This window comes from Lithobates pipiens, unplaced genomic scaffold, assembly GCF_037356315.1.
Source record: "Lithobates pipiens isolate NorthernLeopardFrog02 unplaced genomic scaffold, aLitPip1_a1.2 Scaffold_3, whole genome shotgun sequence".
Lineage (NCBI taxonomy): Eukaryota > Metazoa > Chordata > Amphibia > Anura > Ranidae > Lithobates > Lithobates pipiens.
In genome coordinates, this window is record NW_027507790.1 from 118,592,475 (window position 1) to 118,609,583 (window position 17,109).

Below are 17,109 nucleotides of genomic sequence, written 5' to 3' on the forward strand. Positions count from 1 at the left end.
GTGATAAAAGGAACTATGAATTCTGCTGTCTACCAAGAGATCCTGAAGGAGAATGTCCGACCATCTGTTCGTGTACTCAAGCTGAAACGAACTTGGGTTCTGCAGCAGGACAATGATCCTAAACACACCAGCAAGTCCACCACCGAATGGCTGAAGAAAAACAAAATGAAGACTTTGGAGTGGCCTAGCCAAAGTCCTGACCTGAATCCTATTGAGATGTTGTGGTATGACCTTAAAAAGGCCGTTCATGCTCGAAAACCCTCTAATGTAACTGAATTAGGACAATTCTGCAAAGATGAGTGGGCCAAAATTCCTCCAGGACGCTGTAAAAGCCTCATTGCACGTTATCGCAAACGCTTGGTTGCAGTTGTTGCTGCTAAGGGTGGCCCAACCAGTTATTAGGTTTAGGGGGCAATCACTTTTTCACACAGGGCCATGATGGTTTGGATTTTTTTTCACCTTTAATAATAAACACCTTCATTTACAAATTGCATTTTGTGTTTACTTGTGTTGTCCTTGACTATTGTTTAAATTGGTTTGATGTTCCGAAACACTTAAGTGTGACAAACATGCAAAGGAACAGGAAATGAGGAAGGGGGCAAACACTTTTTCACACCACTGTATAAGCCCTACCACTGAAACATATAGCAACAAATCAAATAAATGGTGTTGCGCTCCCTTAAACTAAATAATATTAATCCATAAAATGCTAACCAATAAAAACATAAATTATCTGTGCATAAATTCTGATTCCCGTGATAAATCGTGATCAGTGATCAAAGTGACTAGTGCAACAAAGCATTCCAAACGAATATATATATATATATATGTAAAGAAATAGAAACCACATATATAAAATCGCATAGACCAAAGTAAAAATCGCATAAAATCACTCAGTGATAGTGATGAATATCAATAAATAGATTTTCTTACTCGGTGTAAATAGAAACACATAAAATCGCATAAATAGAAAAGAAATCGCATATGCCCATAAAGTGATAAATGCAAATAAATAAAGTATAAAATCACACAGTGATAGTGATGAATACCAATAAATAGATTTTCTTACTCGGTGTAAATAGAAACACATAAAATCGCATAAATAGAAAAGAAATCGCATATACCCATAAAGTGATAAATGCAAATAAATAAAGTATCACACAAAGTGTGTATAAAGCAAAATTAAATAGTGAAACATTCAGTGCAGACAAATGTAGAAGTCTCTCAAACTGCAAACAAAAATAAAAAAGTGGCAAAAAAATCCGTAAAGTGCTTCTCGTAGTAGCAGGTGCTATACAACGTAAACTGTGCACACTCTGGTATCTCTTCAGTGTCCCGCAGTTAACATATAGGGTGGCCCCTTACCTTACTGCTGTAAGGCAAACAGCATAACGAGACCAAGGTCTCAGATGATGACAGCGGTGTACCCTTAGTTCCAAGCTAGGAGGACTTCTCCCCACATTAAGGCAGGATCTCACAGAGAAGGAAACAGGAGGGCTCCAAATGGTGAAGTATGTATACACTTTTATTACAAAACTCAAACAAATGGAAAGGTACTCACAAACAAATCAGTTTAAAAACGCCAGATAGCAGTTTAAAATGTTCCTTTTCGTCTCTCAGACGTGGCTTCCTGTATCCACAAGGGGAGAAGGAAGTGCTTGTGGATACAGGAAGCCACGTCTGAGAGACGAAAAGGAACATTTTAAACTGCTATCTGGCGTTTTTAAACTGATTTGTTTGTGAGTACCTTTCCATTTGTTTGAGTTTTGTAATAAAAGTGTATACATACTTCACCATTTGGAGCCCTCCTGTTTCCTTCTCTGTGAGATCCTGCCTTAATGTGGGGAGAAGTCCTCCTAGCTTGGAACTAAGGGTACACCGCTGTCATCATCTGAGACCTTGGTCTCGTTATGCTGTTTGCCTTACAGCAGTAAGGTAAGGGGCCACCCTATATGTTAACTGCGGGACACTGAAGAGACACCAGAGTGTGCACAGTTTACGTTGTATTGCACCTGCTACTACGAGAAGCACTTTACGGATTTTTTTGCCACTTTTTTATTTTTGTTTGCAGTTTGAGAGACTTCTACATTTGTCTGCACTGAATGTTTCACTATTTAATTTTGCTTTATACACACTTTGTGTGATACTTTATTTATTTGCATTTATCACTTTATGGGTATATGCGATTTCTTTTCTATTTATGCGATTTTATGTGTTTCTATTTACACCGAGTAAGAAAATCTATTTATTGGTATTCATCACTATCACTGGGTGATTTTATGCGATTTTTACTTTGGTCTATGCGATTTTATATATGTGGTTTCTATTTCTTTACATATATATATATATATATTCGTTTGGAATGCTTTGTTGCACTAGTCACTTTGATCACTAATCACGATTTATCACGGGAATCAGAATTTATGCACAGATAATTTATGTTTTTATTGGTTAGCATTTTATGGATTAATATTATTTAGTTTAAGGGAGCGCAACACCATTTATTTGATTTGTTGCCATAAGTGTTAAATGTCCCTTATGATCCCCTGCCAAAAATGTATGTAGGTACAAACAAGTTATTTTCCAAGCCCCAAAACACACAGTGTGTCAACATGTGCTATCTCCCATCACGGGATATCAATGTACGCGTTTTGTGGGTGCAACCCCTTCCTCCAAACTAAAGTAGGTGAGAGGAAGGGGTTGCATCTCCCCCAAAAAAGTAGAAAATGATCCTCCATGTTGGGAGCTAGCACATATTCACACACTGGGGCTTATTTCAGAAAGGCCAACCCACTTTGCACTACAAGTGCACTTTCTAGGTCATGTTTTCTATATTTTTGGGTTTTGGCAAAGGTGATGATGTAATTTTCGAGGTTAGTAATTCACATATTCGTTTAAAAAATGCGGAAAATAAAGAAAACAGGACCTGGGGGTTTATCTAGAGAAGTATAAAGCCTAGGTTCACATTGGAGCAATTTGTAATGCGATTTGATAGCTAAAATCGCATTGCACGCCTATTTGAGGCAATAGCGCAGTTCCAATCTGTGCGACACTGATTTAGCGGCACAACAACAATTTGCAAAAATAGATCCTGCAAAACTTCGGGTGTGACTTCAATAGACATATGGCCATGAAGCCACACAAATGTAATCAATTTAAAACTTTACAAACACATGTACAACATAACGACAAAAAGAAAACATGTTTGTTTTTTTAGAATTTCCCTAAAATATCAATGATGTTGATAAGTCTGTTTTGTACATCATGGATGTTTTCTTTCATTTTCTCCAAATCCCGATTGCCAACCATGAGCTCACTGATAAGGATTTGTGCATTTGCACTACTGTGAAGTGATTTTTTTCTTCCACAACATCCACATCACCTAAAAATAAAATAAAACACACCATATATTATAAACATGCAGTCATCAATCTATTACTTGAAGCTGTGGTCTCAGACACTGACCTGTGGTCGACACCATTTCGAGAACATCACCCAGTACTTCCTGCACATCAGCATCAACATCTTCAGGGAGTGTGATGAGTTTCCTTACTGTATCTTAGTGTATCTTCAGTGGGTGCTGGGTTACTGGTGTCCCCACACACCTCAGATGTCCCTCTTTTCTCCCCTATGTGAATACAAAAAAGTTGAATACATGATTTTCTCTTATATTCACCGACCAACACAATACACATAACTTTAATCCTGCCCCGGGGGCGGGGGGGGGGGGGGGTGTCGGACCCTGTGATAACAACCCTCCCTGCCCCCAGGCAGAACTCCATTTTATTTTGCCTAGCGAAGGAGAATGACCTAGGAACCCTGTGGGCCCTTTGGTCCATTTTTGTGGTGCAGGTTTGATGTTTTTTGCGCATGATGAAAGATCCTCTATCAACTGCCGGATGGGTGATAGGCTGGTTAAGTTATCCTTGTAGTCTCCCCAGTCCAGCCATCGAGCATGTGCAGGTCGCAGCTAAGGCTCGGCAGGCCACGACATACCTCAGCTCCAGAGGTGGTCGGTGAGCTTCAATGCTCCGGGGTATACATATGACCGGGCTACTGATGTCTGAATCACAGTATACCGGGCCAGCAGCTACCCTATAACTGCACAGGAGTAGGTGTGTGTGGAATGTCTCGCCTTTTGGGACTGGTAAGTACGGCTCTCCCTGCTTCGGTGGGGTGAGCAGCTGGGCATTCCCTGGGAGTTCGATTTGGGGGCCACCTCACCTCCTTCTTTCCAACGTCCCTATGTCCCCTCCTTCCCCCCTCCAGGGGGGGTGGCTGCATGTTCTGCGGGCGGTGTGTGTGTGGGGTTCGCTGGGTCTCTCACCTGTAGGGAGCTCTGTGCGGCTAGTGTTGATCCTGGTTCCGGTCTGGGGGGTCCCAAAAGGTGTCTGTGGGGGTGTTCTGACTGTTGGCAGGCAGTACTGTTCTGTGATTTTCCTGTCACCGCATGGTGCTGTCCGGCGGCCATCTTGGCTGTGGGCAAAGCAGGTTCCCCTTGTGAGCCTCAGCAGCCATCTTCTATAGGATTTTCCTATCAGTTGCATTGGCGGTCATTTCCTTGAAGCCTGAGCGCTCTTTTCACCGCAGTTCTCTTGTGACAGCTTCACATGTGCTCTCACATGCCGTTTCCTGTGTCCACTGTGTATACAGGGCGCTGGATGGCTCTTCCCTGAATGCTGGTGCAAGCTCTGCAGAACGTTTCACCGCTATTCTATACAGCTGCTGCCAACACAGTTTCTTCACTCTGCAACTGGGTAAACTCCTAGGGACTACAGGCACGGCTAGTAACATTCACAGAACGCCCCAGGGTGGTGAGTCTGGCGCTGCAAGGGGAGGAGGGGCCAAATCACAACGAAAATGCACATATGCGAAATCAACCATAAACCTCCACCAAAACCACAGCTACCCCACCCACCACAGCAGCATGGTAGTCCGTGGCCAATGCAGCCACAACACACCCAACAAGGCCGCTGGGCTGGGGATTATCAGCACTATCATTTATAATTTTCTTTTTGTTTAATTTGAGTTGATCGTATTTATTTATTTTTTGGTGCAGAGAATGCATTTTTTAGTTAATTTAGTTTAATTGTGTGGAAGCAAGCATTGAGAGTAATGGTCGGGGTTCGGTCTGGTCTGGCAAAAAAAATGCAGGCTTTTGTAAGACCACAGCCTCGGGACATATATGTTATCTGCTGCTACTCCCGATCTCTCGGCATCCAGGACCGTATTGTTCTCCTTATTAAATGGACTACTCGGGTTACCAATTTTGAACTTCACATAATTGATGTCTCCTCTGGTGTACAAATACTTCACCAATTACAACTGTTTCTCCATCGTTGCCTTCCTCTTGATTTTTATATGACCTTGTGCTCCCTATCGAATAAAAACATTTTTTGTTGACAAATACTTTGCTATATGGTTTACTTAAAGATGACAGTTTGTGAGAAGGCAGGTACATTTCAAAAATACTATGTCAAATTAACAAGGTCTTGATCTTGGCCTTTCTGGCATTTGGCTTTCTGTAAGGTCCATGATTCCCATCATAGTCTGTTGTCAATAAGATGTCTACCATCTCCACCATTTCTTCAAAAGACATATTTGAGGAATTATATCTCCTCCTGAATCTGGACATTTCTTGCTCCAGGCTTTCCTCGTTGCTGCATTCAGCACACACCCGCTGTCTCGCCGCCATTTGCTCTACCACTGCCCTGAAAGAAGAGGCTACACTATAAAGAAGGACAGGGGCAAAGTTTGATGCATGCGCAGTGTATATAAAGCCATAACGCGCAGTCGATGTAACAGCCGTAGGAACGATCTGTGAGTGGAGGAGGACGTAAGATCGGAATCGCACAAAGGAACGTTAAAACAAAGGTACAATTGTAAATTGGGGCATCAGTGGTTAGTGGTCTATACTGATTTTTGATTGAGGCCTATATTGGGACCAGATTTTGATATTAGGGTTTGTCTTGTGTTGTGCATTGCAGGTAAAATGGTGGATAAATTCAAAATGCAAAATTGACCATAAACCTCCACCAAAACCACAGCTACCCCACCCACCACAGCAGCATGGCCGTCCGTGGCCAATGCAGCCACAACACCCCCAACAATGTCACTGGGCTGGGGATTATCAGCAGTATCATTTATAATTTTCTTTGTTTTATTTGAGTTGATCGTGTTTTTTTTTTGTGCAGAAAATGCATTTTTGAGTTAATTTAGTTTATTTGTGTGGAAGGAAGCATTGAGAGTGATGGCCGGGGTTCGGTCTGGTCTGGCAAAAAACGCAGACTGTTGTAAGACTCGGACATATATGTTATCTGCTGCTACTCCTGAGTCCAGGACCGTATTGTGCTCCCTATTAAATGGACTCCTCAGGTTACCAATTTTGAACTTCACATAATTATTGTCTGCCCTGGGGTACACATGCTTCACCAATTACAACTGTTTCTCCATCACTGCCTTCCTCTTGATTTTTATATGACCCTGTGCTCCCTATTGAATAAAACATTTTTTGTTGACAAATACTTGGCTATATATTTTACTTAAAAAAGGACAGTTTGTTTGTGAGTAGGCAGGTACATTTCAAAAATACAATGTCAGTTTAACAAGGGACACCAACATAGTTGTATCTTTGAGCTTCAAAAATATAAGATAATAATGGTCTTGTGGAAACTTGACCCAAAAAAAAATATTATTCTGGAGATCACAGGAAAAAAAAAAGAAAATAAATATGTTTACCATAAAGAAGAAGAGAATGCTCTGCATTGAGAGATTTCATAATTCGCTGCGTCACAAATGTGATATCTCCATTACGAACGCTAGTTTTATAAGACTGACCGCTTCTGTCTCCTCCTTGTTTCCGAGCATGTGTGTTTGTACTTTGGACTTTTGTGCGATGGACTTGTGTACACATGCTCAGAAAATTCAACAACACACATTTGTACGCGGAAAATTTGAAAACATGCTAGCCAACATTTGTTGGCGGAAAGTGCAACAACAATTGTCCGATGGAGCATACACGTGGTTGGATTTACCGCCAACAGCCTGTCATCGAACATTTCCCATCGGAAAGTCAGATCGTGTGTACGGGTCTTAAGGCAGCCCTGCAAGGAAGCTGGGAATAACTGCCCAGTCTCTCGTGTCTACAAAGCAGTGCCGAAGAGAGCGGAACTCTCTGACACGGCATGATGCTGGAGGGAGAACATCACAAAGAGTGTGCCATGAATTGAAGGACAGACAGCACATGCGCCAATGTTGTAAACAAACATTGCGGGATGAATTATAAGAAGAAGAAACACATAAGGAAACTTAAACAGGCAGTGATCAGTAGCTTTATTAACCACTTGCTTACTGGGCACTTAAACAACCTTCCTGCCCAGACCAATTTTCAGCTTTCGGTGCTCTCACACTTTGAATGACAATTACTCAGTCATGCAACACTGTACCCAAGTTTATTTTTTGTCCTTTTTTCCCCACAAATAGAGCTTGCTTTCGGTGGTATTTGATCACCTCTGGGGTTTTTATTTTTTGCGCTATAAATGAAAAAAGACCGAAAATTAAAAAAAAAAAAAACGCATATTTCTTTGTTTCTGTAACAAAATTATCCAAATTATTAATTTTTCTTCATAAATTTTGGCCACAATTTATACTGCTACATATCTGGGGTAAAAAAAAAAAAAAAATTAGTGGATATTATTTGGTCTTTGTGAAAGTTAGAGAGTCTACAAGCTGTGGTGCGAATCATACAAAATTGATCACATCTGATGTACTGGTGGCCGATCTCACTTCTTGTGACCCGAACAAGCCAGGAAAGTAAAAATACCCCCCAAATGACCCCTTTTTGGAAAGTAGACATTCCAAGGTATTTAGTAAGAGGCATAGTGAGCTTTTTGATGTTGTCATTTTTTTCCCACAATTCTTTGCAAAATTAAGATATTTCATTTTTTTTATTTTTTCCACAAAATTGTCATTGTAATAGCTTATTTCTCTCACATGGCATGTGTATACCACAAATGACACCCCCAAAAAAATTCTGCTACTCCTCCTGAGTATTGCAATACCACATGTGTGGGACTTTTTCCCAGCCTGGCCACATAGAGAGGCCCAACATGCAGGGAGCGCCATCAATTACACATCTAACTTGTTGACTACCTATTACACTTTTGAAGGCCCTGGAGCACCAGGACAATGACACGTGACACTGATGACAGATGGCACTGATATGTGGCAATGATGACACTTATACGTGGCACTGATGACACGTGGCACTAATACGTGGCACTGATGACAGATGGCACTAATACGTGGCACTGATGACAGATGGCACTGATAAGTGCCATTGATGACACGTGACACTGACAACAGATGGCACGTGACACTGACAGGTGGCACTGATGACAAATGGCACTGATACGTGGCACTGATGACAGATGGCACTAATGACAGGTGGCACTATGTGGCACTGATGACAGATGGCATTTATACGTGGCACTGATGACAGATGGCACTGGGGACAGATAGCACTAACAGGTGGCATTGGGGACAGATAGCACTAACAGGTGGCACTGGGGGCAGGTAGCACTGGGGTGGATGGCACTTTTTTATATTTTTTTATTTTTTCCCACTTACGGCCGCTGCAGCCGTTCATCTCTCCCCTCTCACACGCTGTCTGTGTGAGGAGGGAGAGCGGCGCTGAGAGATGATCTCATATGTTTACATATGAGATCATCTCACATTTGTCACGCCGATCACGCTGTAAACGGCCGCTGTGATTGGCCGTTTACAGCGATCTGTGTTTGCCTGTCTCCGGGGGACACGGCAAACACAAAACTTCCCCAATGCGCGCCCGAAAAGGGCGAAATCGCCCGCTCTAAAGCCGTCATTCGGCTATAGGGCGGGCGGGAAGCAGTTAATAAGGATTGACATGAGCTGAAGTTAAGATAGAGGTTTTACAACCACTTTAAGCTCCTTACACATGAGGCAGGCTCCATTGGAGTCCGCCTGGTCAATGAGGAATCTGTCCGCTGATCCCTGCTCAGCAGGTGGATGGCTGGTCCATGTTTGCGCCACCTTCCCATTTACACCCAACTGTCATCTGATCCAATTCGCCAGACGGAGGGGGAAATGAGCAACAGGACCTGTTCCCCATTTCCCCCTCCGTCTGGCGAATTGGATCAGATGACAGTTGGGTGTAAATGGGCAGGTGGCTCGTAAATGAGCATCTATTTTGTTTTTAGTGGACATGATCAGATCGGATGTTGGAGGGCCCGATCGGGTCCACCTGAAAAACTGACAGGTGGACCCGATCAGTCTGCCTGCATGAGAGGGCCCTTAAGATTTGTATTACCCCCAGACATTAAAGTGGAAGAAAAACCTATCTATAAATATTCTTAAAATTGTTTCCTTCTGCCACCTATCCTGCCTAACCTGTATAAAAAAGATCTGTTTACTTCCAGCCATGTGATTCCACAGCTCTGTATAGGACAATGCTTGACAGCAACTATGAATTATTTGATCAGGGGGGGCGTGGCCTGGACATGCTTGGATAGAGACGTGCTTTTTTGAGCTCCCGCCCGTCTTCTGCTTTCCCCGACCGCTTTACTGCACGGCGGCAAAGTATGCACTCCTCACGGAAGAGGACATCACAGAGAAGACACCGGGCGGCTAGATCATCCCCTCAGACCCCAGCACCGGGCGAGATTGAACGTTTGTTCCGCCGCTCTCAACAGCGCACCCTGGTATCCAATATGGCGACCGCACGTGCGGTGAGTGGAGAGACTCAGAGCGCTTCCCCGGGGCTACGTGCGGGAGCGGAGATGGCGGATTTGTTCCAAGATACACCTCCGGATCTACAGGCTGAGCCCAGCTGCTCTCAACACTCAGCCTCACATCCATACCAGACTGACCGGGAGCTCCGTTCGTTACTACAGGCGCTCCCTACGAGAGCAGATATAGTAGCTCTCATAGGTACTGTGGAAGCTGCCCATAAGAAAGAGCTTTCAGGAGGTCAGAGCGGAGGTACAGGAGCTGGCAGCTAGGATGTCTACAGGGGAGTCCTCTAACACAGCGCTAGACCTGCGTGTGGGATTCCTGGAGGAACGTCTCCCATTGCAAATGGAGGCGATAACGGACCAACAAATGCACCAGGAGGAATTGGAAGACCGAAGCTGGAGAAATAATGTCCGGATCCGGGGCCTCCCGGAGGCCACGGGAGCAGAGGACCCGACAGACACGGCGCTAGCCATCTTCCGTAACATCGCCGGAGGTGAGCTCCCCGAACTTGTGACCCTTGATCGCATTCATAGAGCTCTGGGCCCTAGATCACCAGACCCAGAGACGTTATATGCATACGTCGTCAGGCAAAGTTTTATCCGACGTTAATTTCACAACCTACACTCTCTTTGTGGTTTAAATACTTTGATTGTTGAAAGTTCCAATTTGCTTTGAGCAGTTGGGGAGGAAGGAGGCCGGAGGAGGTCCTTCCCTCTCCCCCACCTAGGTTTGCATATTCGCCCAGGGGGGTTCCCTACCCCCCCCCCCCCCCCCGACTTATCATATGCTTTTACCGTGAGATTTCACGGATTAATGGTCCCTTGACCAAAACTTAGTTTAACTACTTTCTTTAAATACTCTTTACTTGTCTAACTTGCTTGTCTCTTTTCTGATCTTTCCTTGATCTGTTTATTTCTTCTCCCTCTTACCTCTACTACTTCCTTCCCTCTAGCTTCACCTATCCCCCTTGCCCTACATCGCCCCTCCCCAGCCTTCCCCTCTTACCTCCCCCAAAATGGCACTAGACAATCTCAAGGTGTTCTCTCTAAATGCCAGAGGGCTCAGCACACCCGAAAAAAGGCGGATGCTACTACATGACCTTAAAAAAACCTCAACAGATATTGCTTTTATACAGGAGACCCACTTTAAAAGCGACAAATTACACTATCTGCAGAATAAACACTACCCCTTAGCTTTTCATTCAACCAACCCGACAGCGAAATCTAGAGGAACATCCATTCTAACCTCTAACAAAATTCCCTGGCAAACACAAGACACCTTATTGGACCCCGTGGGGCGATTTGTGTTAAAGGCCTAGTGGGTGGAATGCAGTTGACGTTGGCGACTGTCTACGCCCCCAACGAGAGCCAGGCAAGGCTTTTCCCAAGGCCACTTGATTTTGGGGGGTGACTTCAACGTCCCCCTTATTCCATCAAGTGATACTTCGACTGGCAGGTCGTCCATCCTCCCGTGCCATCTTCAGCGCAATTAATCGATGACTGGAGGCTCCAACATTCAGGTGAAACACATTATACATTTTATTCTACCCCCCACAAGGTGTACTCCAGAATTGATTTCTTTCTGATACCACATGGTCAACTACATAGCGTCCGCGAGACGTCAATTGGAAATATCACCTGGTCCGACCATGCTTCTATTTTTTTGAGTTACACCATCTCTGACCACACGACGCCCAGACACCGGTTCTGGCACCTTAATGAAAGCCTACTACAGACCCCTGAAGTTCTCACAGACGTGTGTAAGGAACTATATCTGTATTTCCAAACTAATGACAGAGGGGACTGCGACCCAGGAATTGTCTGGGAGGCGCATAAGCCAGTTGTTAGAGGAATCCTCATTAAACACGGAGCCCGTATAAAAAGGGAAAGACAACGACAGCTTGCCCAATTGCTACAAAAACTGGCGTCTCTAGAATCCGCACATAAGCGTGCCCCCTCTCGTGGCTCTGAATCTGAATTGGCAACAGTTAGACGACAGGTCACTGATCTGCTTGTGTATAAATCCAAGGCGGCACTACAATTCTGCCGTAGAGTGAGTTACGAGTCGGGGAACAAATGTGGGAAACTATTGGCGAAGCAAGTTAGAGAACGCAGACTCTCCTCATACATCCCCCGGGTGATTAGCAATGACGGACAACACTCGACTTTACCTACACAGATCGCACGGGAATTCAGAGATTTCTATGCGCGGCTATACAATTTACAGGCCCCTATTACATCGCCGGCAGAAATGGCGACCTACATTAAAGAGTCTCACATGAAGTCATTCTCCCCGGAACACTGCGCAGAGCTGGAATCCCCTATTACTCTTTTGGAGATACAGACGGCCTTGGGCACCATGAAACCAGGGAAAGCACCAGGACCAGACGGGTTTACTATCCAGTACTATAAGAAGTTATTCCCAATAGTAGGCCCTCGTTTTCTTTAATTGTTCCATGCCATTGACACAGGGTCACCCCTGGCCAGCGAGACCCTTAAGGCCCACATAACTGTGATACACAAGGAAGGGAAAGATCCGGCAGCCTGTAGTAGCTACAGGCCGATATCGCTGTTAAATACAGACCTGAAACTATACACGAAGATCTTGGCTATCCAACTGTCCCGACACATTCAGAAAGTGGCACACTTAGATCAAGTGGGATTCATTACCACGAGGGAAGCCAGAGATAGCACCTCTAAGGTTCTGAACCTGCTACATATAGCACGCTCCAGGGACACCCCATGTGTTTTCCTGAACACTGACGCAGAAAAAGCGTTTGATAGGGTAAATTGGGCATTTATGTTTTCCGTCCTTAAACATATAGGAGTGGGGGAAGTGATGATCAACAGAGTAACTAGCATCTATTCCAGTCCAGCTGCGCAGGTGAAGGCAAATGGAGTGCTCTCCGACCCCTTCCTGATTAGTAATGGCACAAGGCAGGGCTGTCCCCTATCCCCCCTGCTATTTGCCCTCCCTTGAGCCCTTTCTTGCAACAATCAGACTAAACCAGGACATACAGAGTATACAGGTCGGGAAGACAAAGCACAAGATCTCCGCTTACGCGGATGACCTCCTATTCTCTCCAATGAACCCGGTGGTATCCCTCCCTAATCTGCTTAAACAATTTGAGATATTTGGACACTTATCTAACTTGAAGGTTAATTTCATGAAATCGGAAGCAATGGGTATAGCCATCCCCTCTAACACTCTCCAGACGCTTTGTGCAGATTTCCGATTTAAGTGGACGTCGACGGCGTTAACTTACTTGGGCACAAAATTATCAACAGATCTGTCCCACATATACGACTTAAATTTCCCTCCCTTGCTCACGGAAACTAAGGTATTATTAAACAAATGGCAAACGAACTTACACTCCTGGTTCGGGAGGTGCAATCTGTTAAAGATGTGCATTCTGCCGAAATATCTCTACCTATTCCAGGTGCTGCCGGTCAACATACTGAAGGTGTCCTTCCAGCGGGTCCAGGCACTGGTTACGCGCTTTGTCTGGGCCAGCAGGAAACTGCGTATCCCGCGGCCACAATTATCGCTCCCAAAACATTATGGAGGACTCGCGCTCCCAGATGTGCGGAGATACTACCTAGCAGTCCATCTGGGAAGGGTCATTGACTGGCAGCGCCACGGTAAGTTAAAACTATAGGCGCAGATCGAACAGGAACAATCCCCTATCCCTCTGAACAGAGCACTTTGGTGTTGGGAGAGTTTACCGCAACCCCTGAAATCGCACCCCTTGATAGGGAACACACTGAGAAAATGTTTGCAGGCTGTGCCGAGTGTAAAGCAAACGTCTAGGACTTCACCCCTGATGCCAATTTTAGGTAACCCTAAATTCTCCACGGGCATGACGTCCATACACTTCCAGACCCTAAGAGATTCCGACACTATTACGGCATCCAACTTTGTGCTAGTAAATAGATGGCCTTCCATCACAGAATTGATAGATTCTACAGGCCCCTTCCGCATGTCATTCTGGCTGGCGGCACAATTGCACCACTTCCTTCACTCCCTGCACGGACCGCACCAAAATCGTAGGCCTCTCACTACATTTGAGGACTACTGCTCTGGCGGGGAGAGCCTGACTCTGGTCCTCTCCAGGGCATATACTCTTCTCAATACCCCCCCAGCACAACCTGAATTGACTAGCATAGAGAAGTGGAGCGTAGACCTCCAACGTACTTTTGACGCAGATCAAAAACAAAAGATGATCCACCTGTCTCTCAAATCTTCCATTTGCACAAAGACACAGGAAACGAATTACAAGGTTTTGATGAGATGGTACTTAACTCCCAGCAGACTCCATGCCATGTTCCCTGAGACTTTTTGTTGCTGGAGATGTGGCACGGACACAGGGACAATCCTTCACATTTTTTGGGCCTGCCCCAAGCTAACAGCATTTTGGAGGTCTGTACGTACTATATCTCAGAAATTCACTGAGCTAGTGATCCCTGAAGATCCTGCTTTCTTCCTGCTACACGTCTCTACCACGATCAAAACCTACAAAAAATCCATACTACGGCACTTGGTGAACGCAGCCAAGTCCTGTATTCCTCTGCTGTGGAAACAACAAAACCCACCTACTGTGGCATTATGGCTGAGAAAAGTTGGAGATAAATAAAATGGAAGATTTGATTTTGACAGCAGCCGACAAACATGAGACGTATCTTCAGATCTGGACCCATTGGAACATCTTCAAATACTCTGTTGAGGGGAGATCTTTATTTGACACCTGACATATCTAGTAGAGTTTGATAACCTGTGGTTACATAGACAACTCTGGAGAGACTGAGGCATCCCCTGGTGACTCGTTTTCCCCCCCTCCTTCCCCCCCACCCCCCTTTTTTGTGTTTGTCCCCATCCCCCCCCCCCCCCACCAACTTCTTCCTCTATTCTTTGCTCTTCCTTCTTTCTTCTCTGACTCTCTCTACTCTCTGTTCTCTGGCGATTCCCTATTGCCAACACTAGACTTATTGCACGCTGGTTATATATGGGTGAGATAGATTTAATCCGTACGGATGATGATTGCTAAAGTGACCACTTTTATCAAGCACTTTTAAGCTGCCTTGAGCCCTCAGGCGATCATTACTGTTTGGAGTATGCTGGAATCTACCTCCTGCTTATGCTACAAACTTGATGTAACCACTTTCTGTTGTCTGCCATATATGGAAGCCAGCCTGTTTTCTTTCTATTGTATGTACCGATAAAATCAATAAAATGACATTTGCAAAAAAATTATTATTTGATCAGTAATGTCATCAATAGACTCCCATAGCCCATTCATTGTAAGCACTCCATTCTCTTCTCTGCAGCAGCCACTCATTGCCACCTGGTAGACAGAGTTTCAGGATTAGACAAACAGGGCAGGAGAAGTGGCACTGTGAAATAAGGTATTTAGCTGCATAATTAAAAAAAAATACATACACTTGAAAAATAGCTATCTATTAAAGAGGGGATTCCAGTAATTATGCACAGTAACTTTATGACCACTTTAAAGGGGTTGTAAAGACTTTTTAAAAAAAAATAACAAACATGTTATACTTACCTCCACTGTGCAGCTCGTTTTGCACAGAGTGGCCCCGCACCTGGTCTCCTGGGGTCCCTCGGCGGCTGTCTCAGCTCCTCCCTGCAAGAACTAACCACCTTAATGCGAGCTCTCTCGCATGGTGGTTAGTTCTTACAGGCACGCTTCCGTGATATGGCCGGCGGCTATAGCCGCTCACTGTATCACTCGGTCCCACCCCGGCGAACCGCGTCATTGGATGTGATTGACAGCAGCGTGAGCCAATGGCTGCGCTGCTTTCAATCCATCCACTCTAGCCAATCAACGGCCAGGCTGAGTGGCAAAGAGGACATCAGGGGCGAGCGCAGCAGGTGAACTGGCTCAGGTAAGTAAAACGGGGGGCTGGGGGGGCGGTATTGTCGGATGTTTTTTCACCTAGGATGCATTAAAGTGAAAAAATGCGAACCTTTACAGCCCCTTTAAGCCTTGCAGTGCAGGGGAGCCTGATGGCAAGGGTGTATTTTTTCACGTTTCTGGAGTTAGAATTAAAATGTTTAATAAACATAACAGAGTTTAAAGTGACACAAAAAAATCTAATTATCCAAAAGTAAACCATACATATACACTAAATAATGGCCGTGTAAACTATTTTTTTTATTTTTCATGAAATTGTTTCTCACTGTGTTTTTCCTTGTAAATTCCTCCATGAGCTCCTGAACATCTCATTTTCCCCAGTTTGGAATGAGCAATGCTTGTTAATTGTGGTCATGTGCACTGCTCTATGCATGCTACAAATCCCATAGCCTATAATCCCTAATTGCATGAGAAAGTGATTACGTTCCTACATACAGTGGGACCATGGAGAATAAATTTAGCCACTCTCTAACAGCAAGTTGGACCACAGCAGCACTAGATGTATTTTTTAAAGATCACTAGGTTTTTTTTTTTTTTTTTATTGTAATCCTTCATTCTACCCAAAAGCCAGCAGATGGGAATTCTGCCAGCACATTCAAGTTATCTTTATAGTTTTCTTTGTCTGACATGGCTAAAAATTCACTTTAATGGCTGTAACTTCAGTCTTTGATAAATACCCCTATAGACCAAGATCGGAGTAAGCAGAATTTCAGCGAAGTCAGGCAAAGCAAAATTGGCTTTGCTTGACCTTTATACATTTCAGTTCAGTTATAGTTTCTATAAAGTTTCTATATAGTAACAGAATTAAAGATTTAACATTGTATTCACATTTTTGGATACCGGAATGCAATTTATTGTTTAATATTGTACTTCATTTCAGGGAAGAAGATATGATGTGACCAAGCTGAGAGGAAACCACAATGCATACTACACATAGCCCTTTTATATGCAATGGGGTTGATTTACTAAAGGCAAATCCAAGTTGCACTCCAAGTGCATTGGAAGTGCAGTCGCTTTAGATCTGGGTGGGAAGATCTAAAATGAGGGGAAGCTCTGCTGAGTTTATCATCCATTCATGTACAAGGAAAAAATGCTGTTTTTTATTTTCCTTGAATGTCCCCTTCAGTTACAGCAACTGCAATTCCAAGTGCACTTGTAGTGCAAAGTGGAGTTGCCTTTAGTAAATAAACCCCAATATATCTTATAACTGTAAAGTCATTTTTTGGAGGGGTTTGTAACTTCCCTTTACAAAGTTAAAAGGACATGATAGTTACTTAAATAAAATGTCTGTAACTTATTAGAGAGGGAGACTGAGCATTGGGAGACTGAACATGTTTCTTTTGCCTGCCATTGTTTTGTAATGTAGTGTCTTTATAGTGCACAATGAAAACAATGGTGACCATAAAACG